Raw genomic sequence first — 10,394 nt, 5'->3', positions numbered from 1 at the left:
TTAAATTGTTTTAAAGCCTAAAATGCATGTTTCTTTTTAATTATTTTTATGCATTTTATGCGTAATTCATGCATGATATGATTTAATTCATGAAATTTTAGAAGTTCATGCATTAGGGTTTCTAGATGCATTTCACGCCCGAACGAGGAACGGAAACCGGAGAATTTTCAGGAAAATTATTTTAATATATGATTAACTTTTATAAATTAATATATTGTGTTTTAAGTTGATTTTTCAAATAATGGGATTTTACCGGGTATTCTTATCCGCAGGACTTTATTTTTAACGGTATGCGAATTTTACCGAATCGAGAGACTTTTTAAGGGTTCGACTAATATTTTCAAAATGCTTTCCAACACAAAATATTTTTCGGGAGTGTATTTAGATTTATTAGGCCTACTTTTAAGCTTATTGAGCTTAAAATTCTTTTAAAATTTTTAAAATGCAATTTTAGGCCCATCAATTAATTATTGTCAACATAATTAGCACTAAATGGCTCCCTAAACGTTTCCACTAACTTAATCACCCTCCACTCAACCGCCCACCCCTTCCACTCACAATCATTCTCGTTCATTGTTGCTGCAAAGAGTTTCGGTGCTTCCATTTTTCATTTCAAGCAAGGATTCTCCCCTTCGGCCGTGTGTCATCGATCGATTGTCCAATAATAATCACCAAGGCACGCCCCCGTACTTTTATTTCTGCATCACATGCGTTGTATATTTGCTGTTATAGGTGTATGTATTATCCATGAGTTATTCTTGTTTTAACCGAGAGCGTGGAGGATCTTCGGTTTTTGTTCATGGCATGCATTCTTTTAATATTACTCACGCTTTCTGAATTATGGTGCAAGGGGCTGCTGTATTAGGATGGAAAGGGGCTGTACAGATATTGGTTGTTGAGGTTTAGGTACTGGTGTGTGCAGCTGGGTCGAGATCAGCAAGGTTGCAAGGGCCGATCATATTTTTTTGGTTTGTGCGAGGTGGAGTGCTCGATCGCGTTTTCCATGTTCTGGCCGCGTGAGGGCCTTCTCCAGCCCTGTACCAGACCATGGTGGGTCTGAGTTGGGGTTTGGAATGGCTCAAACCGTGCTAGAGGGGACGGAAACATCGTTCGAGCCAAGGGAAGAGGGGTGAGCCGAGGTAGGAGCTGTTGATGAGTCTCGGTTCATAGAAGGGAGCAAGGTGCATGGGACGAGTTGCTTGGTTCTGGTAGGTTTTTAAAGGTCTGGTCAAGGTCCTAGAGGTCTTGGTTCGGGGCTAGAACAGCTGGTGGTAGGTAAGAAACATGATAATGGGAAGATAAGGGAAATAAGGTGCCAATTAAGGGAGGGCCGATAATAATAGTGTTTTCTGGAATTATCAGCCGTGAGATCATAGGCATGATATTAAATTTTAGGATCATTTAACTGTTTTTAAGATATGGTAACAAGTTAGGAAAAATTCGGTTAAGTTTCGAGTTGATTTGGGTTAAACTCGGAACTCCGGTCCAAGTTTTAAAACAATTTGGTTAAGTTATGAAATAGGCTCGAGTTTACTTCTAGGGATGCTTTTAATTATGTTTTGAGACATTTTTAAGAGTTTGGTAAGTTTCGGATCAAAATAATGAGTTTTAGATTTATCCGGGATTTAGTCGCCGCATGAAACGTTAGAGTGAGTCTCATGTGAGACCGTCTCACGGGTCATAATCCGTGAGACGGGTCAACCCTACCCATATTCACAATAAAAAGTAATACTCTTTGCATAAAAAGTAATACTTTTTCATGGGTGACCCAAATAAAAGATCCGTCTCACAAATACGATCCGTGAGACCGTCTCACACAAGTTTTTGCCGAAACGTTAATTAAAGAATTAAATTGAAACGCTTAGATTTAAGCTTAATAAAATAATGGAAAATTTTATTTAAGTTCAAAGAATTATTAGAAGTCTAAGTTTTTAATTTGGGAATTTTATGATAAGGTTTGGTTTAATTCGGGATTTAAACGTATTAATATGGTATAGTTAAAGATTAATTTTTAAGTCATTGATTTAAGCCAAATAAAAATATGGGAAAGTTCATGTAGGCTTAAATAATTATTTGGGACATGCTAGAGTCAATGGAATTAAGAAAATGTCAAAGACGTGAAATTTTACGTCTAGGGAGAAAACGGTAATTTTTGGGTTTACAAGGGCAAAATGGTCATTTTGCACCCGGGGTGAGATGTTGGTCCTGGCAGCGCCCTGAGCACAAATTTACTATATTTTAAAGGTTTATGCATCATGATCACGATTTTTAGATTTTATGAAAATATACGTTGCATGCTTGGTTTAAATGAAAAATTACGTATATGCATGTTTTTATTAAGTGGTGAATATGATGATGTTTTTGAAGGATGGGAGTTGGTTGTGACTGACGATGTATATGTATACGATGATATGATTGGAGATATCGTGAGGGAAAAGGCCCCAGAGGGAGCCCGTTTACGGGAGAAGGCCCCAGAGGGAGCCCGACGATCGTATTTCCATTGACATGATATGATGAGCTGAGGCCCGGGCTCAGTGGGCGGGTAATGCTGTCGCTGATGTCCCCTGCCGCCGGGTACCACGGTTTTTATAGATGGATCCATCGATAGAGCTGATATGATAGAGCTGATACGAAAGTCACAACTAATGAACTGAATTCAATTAAAAAGAAAATGTATACGTACATGATGACATGAGATGACATGCTTTAATACTATATGATTTTACACGACACGTTTATGTATATGATGACATGAGATGACATGCTTTGAGACGATATGATTTTACATAACACGTTTACATTATGCTTTTAAGTTCTTTAAAGGTATGTTGGCATTAAGCTTTTTAAGTTCATGAAAGATATGTTGAGTATGATATTTTTCACTGTTATGTGCCTGTATATGTACTTGTTATTCCTGGTACAGGCGTGTTGAGTCTTTAGACTCACTAGGCGTGTGTGATGCAGGTGAGCTAAATGTGGAGGAGACTGGAGGTGCCGAACTCTGAGTAGGCAGACTTGGTGGGTGACACGACCCGAGGACCCCATGTTTTCCGCATTACGATTATTGAGATTGAGAGGATATTAATATTTTTATACGTTGATGAATTTAAGATTTTTACTTGTTTATGTTTACGTATGATTTTGGATGAGTTTGGTTAATTTAAACTACGGTATTTTTACTGTCAAATATTTAGGATCATTTTTAAATATTATTTCGAAAATGCGAGCTGTATAAAAAAAAATATTCCGCATTTTTTTAAAAATTAGTAGACGTTTCAGCTTAGTATAGCATACCACTAGCAGACTGACGCACAGGCAGAGAAAACTATTTAAACAATAGAAGACGTGTTGTGGCCATGCATAATATTTATTTAAAATTGGAGTGATCGCCTAATCTGGTATAAATTGCCTACAATAAAATCTTCCAAAGCAGTTTAGACGTGACTCCGTATGAAGAACTATACGAGAGAAAATGTCTATCACCACTTTATTGGGATGAAGTGGGAGAAAAAACCATCACTGGATCTAAAATCATTCAATCCACTGTTTATAAAGTCAATATCATTAAACGACTCAAGGTAGACCAGGATCATCTGAAAATTTGGGCAGGCCTAAAAAGAATACCATTATCGTACTAAGTCGAAGAAAATTCAACATAAAGATAGATCCGATGAAAGGAGTAATTCGATTCAACAAAATAGGAAAGTTGAATCAAAGATACGTAGGACCTTTTAAAATATTTAAGAAGGTGGGTGCGCTAGCTTACCAATTGGCTTTGCGGCCCAACCTACCTAGAATTCATGCAGTTTTCCACATATCACAGATATACATATCTTATCCAAGTCACGTGCTTTAAATAAAACCCTTATATGTTCAAGAGAATCAGAAGGAGAACCTAAAATATGAGAAAATCCCCATCCACATAGATGACATCATGGATAGAGTTTTGAGACGAAGGTATATATCATACATGAAGGTCAAATGGCCCAACCATACAGATAGTGAAGCTACATGGGAACTGAAAGAGGACATGCACAAGATATATCCTTATCTTTTTGAATAACAACAAGAATAAAGTTTTGAGGACAAAACTTTTCATGAGGACAGAGAGATACGAGAACCCAAAATTTCAGCAGAGCTAGAGATCTCAGCAGCCTTGAAATTTAAAATTTTCAGCAATTTCAAATTCCAGCACACCAATTTCAATATCCAAGTTCAGCAGCACGAAATTCATCAACCGAATTAAATTCAGCACCGTGAAATTCAGCAACCAAGGAATTCAGCACCGCGAAGTTCAGCAGACCATCCCAACAGTCAATTGCTAATTCAAACTTGTAACTGATGCATTAACTAGAAATCTCGACATATAATGGTCATTAATATGGAGGCCAAAAGTCATATTTTACCATATAAATAACACATGAAATAATGGTAGATATACATTCTGAATATTATTGATTACTTTTATTGTTGATTATCAGTCTCACCCCTTCGAGGATTAAAATATAGGAAACTGATATCAGTTAGTAATGAAATTCATAATTTTTTCAGTGCATAAGTTTGATACATGTTAAATTCTGAAAATCTGTATGTATCTTTATTATTGTTATATTGTGAATTATGCTGAAAAATGATTTAAAGGCTTAGATGATTCTTCTATTTACTGAGTGACGACCATATCACTCACACACTCAAAACCCCCCTCAAAAAAATGAAGAAGAGAGCAAAGAAGATGAACAAACTCAGTTTTGGGGTTAATGAAAGAAGATCCGTATATAGTTCAGATTTTATTATGTTAATCAAATGTGTTTATCAGACATTTTGTTATTTCTGGCATCAAATTTGTTTTATATTTCCGTCGTCGTAAAACTATATTCAAATTTGCATCTGATAATGTATTTTGAATTTATGAAATAATATACTGGTTCTGATATTTGTACTTCTGAGATTTGTTGTTTTTGAATGTTTAATTTGAGAGCAACGTTGGTGTCAGCAGTGCCTCGGTTCTGGGGCGTGATTGGATATCTATCAATATGTCATGGTGTGACTTTATTCAACTCTTTGTGCCCTAAGAATGATGAGGATATAGAAACCATGACAGAAATTTCCTATGTGTCTTCTACAGGTAGTATCATGTATGGTATGACATCTACCCGACCTGATACAGCATTTGCACTGAGTGTTGAGAGAAGATATCATTTGAATCCCCAGTCCATTACATTGGAAAACCATGAAAGATGTTTTTAAGTACTTGAGGAGAACTAAGAATTGGTTCATGATCTATGGGGTGGAAAATTAAAATTGGAAGGCTACATCAATTCTGTGGGGACCCGGACGCTAATCATGTTCTTAATCATTATTGGGACTAATTAATCAATTATAAAACAGGGTCTAAATTTTTTTAAAAATACAAAGCGGAAACGTAATGTAATTTACTCAAATTACATATTAAACATGAACATACAAATCTTGTGTTATCTACAAGAATTCAACTAGGTATGTTGCTTCGAAGCCCGGATCTCCACGCTATCTAATCTTCTCTCATCCTCTTCTTGACCCTGATCCAGCCCCACCTGTTGTCATGCACACATACAAAACAAGACAACAGCCGGATAACTCCGGTGAGATATAAATATCCCAGTATAAACAATGTAAACATGCAGTCATATAAAAGCATATACGAAAGCATATTAGGATTATTCATAACATGTCTCAAATCAGAAACATAAATCCATATCAAACATTCAATAATCATGAATGGTATAAACAATGTAAATCAACATGTCATATCAGACTCAACTCAACCGACGCGTCGTCTCAGAATCGACTCAACTGACGCGTCGTCTCAGACTCGACTCAACTCTATCATAGGGATCCCGATGTCTGGATATATGTAATTATATCGAATCTCAGTCGATAGGAATGAATCAATCCCTAAACGGCATCGATATAATTCATATATCAGAGTCTGGGCGAATCAGCCGCAGAATTGACGACTCAGTCAATAACCCGACGAATCAGCCGGTAACTAGGCGAATCAGCCAATAATCAGACAACTCAGCCTGTAATTAAGCGAATCAGCTTAAGTTTAGACGAATCAGTCAATCACCAGACGAATCAGCCGGTGACTAGGCGAATCAGCCTATAACAAGACGAACCCGTCAATAACCCGACGAATCAGCCGGTGACTAGGCGAATCAGCCTATAACTCAACGACTCAGTAATCAATACATACAGTCAGTATCTAAGCAAATCAATCAATGACTAGCGAATCAGCAGTCATTACATGCAGTGGCTATAAATCAATAGACAACAATCATAAGTCTCATCAATTGCAAATATCAATGCAATAAATGAAAGTATGTGATTTAGGGAAACTCGAGTCAAACCTCACTCGAGTTATGCAATCCCAACTCAACATTAATTTATACCTTTCTTTCTGATACTCTGATTCTGTCGAAGTCTCGAACTCAAATCTGTCAATACTCAATGTTCAGTTGTAGCCTACGTTGATAGGAACACGGTACCGCAATCGGTTTTTAAAATCAGACAGACGGATTTTGTAGAAATCACAAGTCTATGCTTCGAACTTGTTCTTCTCTCTTTCCTCAATTCTTTGCTTCGTTTCCTTCTTCTGAAACTTACAAAGGAATGGAGGTATATATATATATATATATATATTGCATGAAATTCATACGTGTCTTCCCAAAAATTTGCCACAATTCCTCTCGCGCATATGCGCGCTTCATCTCGCGCATATGCGCCAAAGATTCTGGAGCTGTCGCGCATATGCGCGCATTTTCTCGCGCATATGCGCGAGGGCTTCTGGACCCCTCGCGCATATGCGCGTGTTTCTTCGCGCATGTGCGCCGGTCATTTCTTTTGAGATGTTCGGTTGAACATCTTGGCTTATATTATAACGATGCCCGACCTCGTCATTTGAGTTCTTATAACCTCAATCATGTCAATAATCAATGTCTGATTACAATAAGCCTGCAATTCATCAGGAGTGCGGTCAGTCGGAGCCTCAACAGGGGGCGACTCAGTCAGTGTATATGCTACCCTTTCCGAATTCAAGATGATTTTCAGGTTTCTTAGCCAAGTGAGGTAATTAGGTCCAGTTAATATGTGTTTGTCGAGTATTACGGATATCGGATTGCGAATCGAAGACATTGTCAATTTGTACTGAAAAGTAAAAACAGATAAATGTTGATGACTATTTTAAAATATTTAGTAAGATATGAAGTTTGGACTTTTACTTCATAAATATTTGCTCCCACTGTTTTGACATCTTTCACTACCCTCTAGTGAAAAGGGGAAACTCCTTTCCTCAGTAGGTACGTAAGGTCCAATTAGCGAATTATGATCCCGAATAATATCAGCCAATCACAATTCCTAAAAGGTAGTTTCCAATTGCATCACAATGCAACCCTCTACGTAAACTTTTGCTCACGTTTGATTAGGACCCAATAATATGACGTCGTTCATCTTCACGTGTCAAGCCTTACCCATCGATGTTGAACCTTAATGGACGGTCGCCATGAGTTCCCTCAATTATCTGAGCCGAAGTCATGGGAGTTCCACGTAGTTCACATCACCATGTCAAATGGATGTCACAGCTTTCCGGTACTAAGGGCCCCCCCAATAATATGAGCCGAGCCCCGAGTACGGGTAGCGATTCGTAATGCACCCATTTGTCGATGGAAGACATGGAAATTATAAAAAAAAATTATAATTCCCCTTTTCGGGCTTGATATTAATTTTGAATCTTATTCAAAATGAGGGTTTTTAATTTTGAAAGGTCTCATCATTAATTTTATTTAAAAGCTCGCCATGTTTGATCGTATGTTTGCCGGATTCATGCAACTTTGTTATTATCATAATAATAACGCACATACTCATTATTTATAACATATCATGCATATATTATAAACAGTAAACAAAACAAGGATGATCAATCGCCCCAATACTAATGGCCCGTGTGAGCTAAACACGGGCATAGGTCCAATCCTAGAGAAATGCATGGGATGCAAATGCAACTATTACATTAGCTTCCAATATTTACATGTCTTCGATCTTCATAATCATCATGGCCACCATATTCCAATCTTGATCATCCACTATACTAATATTTACAAATAAATATCCATGGCAAATAGGGATACATCTCATGGGGGTGGAAACGGGCCATAAACCAAGCCCACTTTATAAATTGATAATTATTACAATCATTCAACACAAAATATCCTAGTATACACCTAGCAAATTGGGCTTGGGCTTTTGATCATCCTTCATGCATAATATCACATATCATACACCATCAATTAATTATCACAATAATTAATTGATCCAATATTATATATCTTGATCCAATCAGTAACCGCCACGATTATAAACTAAATTAACAAATTATACAAACACCTTTGTCTACTTTCAAATTAATTTATTTATAACCGAATTTCTTGTAAATCACCATTTACTATAAATATTTAAATCCAACTTAAAATATTTATTTCATTGGAAAATATTTGCAACTTTTATAATTTTAAACTTAAGGGTCCAAAAAATTATTTTTCACCAAAACATTTTGGCCCATTTAAAATTCACAAATATGTTAGCCATCCAATGGCCCAACAACTCAAGGCCCATGACACTTTGATAATCCAAAACACTTTTGGAAACCCTAGTCGTCATCGCCGTCGCCGGAGCTCAGTCGTCGGATTCCAGCAACAAATTTTTATTTTGATGGGGCTGTTCGGGCAGCTCCTCGGGCTGCCCTTGCTACCCGAAATGGGCAGCCACTCGGGCTGCCCGAGCTGCCCGAAACGGGCAGCATCAAGCTGCCCGAATCTTCCCCAAAATTCAGCCTCGATTTTGTTGCAAAAATATTTCATATGCGGTTAGAAATCGATCTCAACATAATATCTTGTAATTGCTACACAAAATCGTAACCATAGCTCGGATACCACTTGAAAGGGGATCGATTTTAGGTGCCCGAAATGCGCAACGGAAGCAACAATATTTCGAAAATCAAATTTTCTAGCAAAAATTTCGAGCACCATATGTACTAGTGTGTACGAAATACAAAAACACCAAAATGACATTCATAGTGTGTTCAGAAATGTATCTATCAATCACAAAGATTGATGTATGGCTCCAACTAAGGTGTAAACACCTTAGCTCTTCAATGGTAGAAACTATCTTCAAGTTTCCTTTGAGCACTCTTTGCTCAACTATTAAGCCCACCACCAACTAGGTAGATCCCCTCTTAATTTGCACTAGAAAACTAAGAGGATTTTTCAATGAAAATTATTTTCTTTCCTCAACACTTGAAGAAGAAAATGAGAGAAATATTTTGGAGAGAAAATCCCTCAAGAATTTCGGCCAACTAGTGTAGAAATGAGGGAGGGAAGAGTTGTCTTGGTAGTGCAAAAAGTTGATCCAAAAAAGTTGCATGCCATGTATTATTTTAATCAAAAGTATTCCCCAACTCTTCACCTCCCAAGCATGCAATGTGACTTGGGCTCGTAACTATTACAAGGCCCATGGACTATTTAAATTATCTCAAACATATTTGAGCCCAATTAGACTTTACTTGATTTTACTCAAGTCCACTAGTTAAATAATTATTTACAATTGGGCTCTACAAGGCCCAATGTTATTTAATTAATTCAACACTTGAATTAATTTAATTATTTGGACTCTACTAGGCCCACTAGTGTTTAATTAATTCAACACTTGTATTAATTTAATTTAGTCCATAATAATGTTTATGAAAATCACAATTTTCAAATACATTATTCACTTGGCCTACTTTTAATTTAAGAACACATTCATAAATTAAAAGTTACATTTCTCTCATAGAAGTCATACTTCTATTTTTCTTTACGCTTATAAACTCATTTACAAGCCGTTCAACACATTGAACTAATTTCTCCTTTATAGAAGTCATACTTCTAATTTTCCTTACGCTTATAAACTCCTTTATAAGCCGTTCAACACATTGAACTATTTCTCTTCTCAACGGGATCTAGAAAGCTAGTACTTGTGTGGCCCTCAATGGTTCATTGATACAACTAGCAGTGGGTTCACATCTCCATGTGATTCGGACTAAACATGTCCTTATATGAGCATACCCCAATTGCTCCATTCTTACTTATCAACTCCTTGATAACAAGAACGTCAGAACTCAAGTCTGATAGTACCCAATCAATCATGTTAAACGCCTAGCAGCATCGCTTACATGATTCCCTAGGTATCAAATGATAGTGCCTGCAAGAACAATTTAATTATGGTTAGCGTACAGTACGGTCCTTTCAACTCATATATCCCGACCGATTCGACAACCATTGGTTTATCAAGTGTTGTCAATGAATCGATACTATGTGTCATGT

At 36.9% G+C, this 10,394-nt stretch overlaps 1 long non-coding RNA gene across 1 annotated transcript; it reads left to right on the top strand.

The window, feature by feature from the left end:
* Positions 1-512: 512 nt before the first annotated feature.
* On the top strand, positions 513-3,187 carry LOC140840419 (uncharacterized). The gene is made up of 2 exons (XR_012119967.1): positions 513-676; positions 2,965-3,187. It is a non-coding gene; the product is annotated as an uncharacterized lncRNA (long non-coding RNA).
* The last annotated feature ends 7,207 nt before the right edge of the window (positions 3,188-10,394 follow it).

Source organism: Primulina eburnea, chromosome 9 (assembly GCF_022965805.1).
Source record: "Primulina eburnea isolate SZY01 chromosome 9, ASM2296580v1, whole genome shotgun sequence".
NCBI classification, from domain to species: domain Eukaryota; kingdom Viridiplantae; phylum Streptophyta; class Magnoliopsida; order Lamiales; family Gesneriaceae; genus Primulina; species Primulina eburnea.
This window is presented reverse-complemented; position numbering and strand designations above follow the sequence as displayed.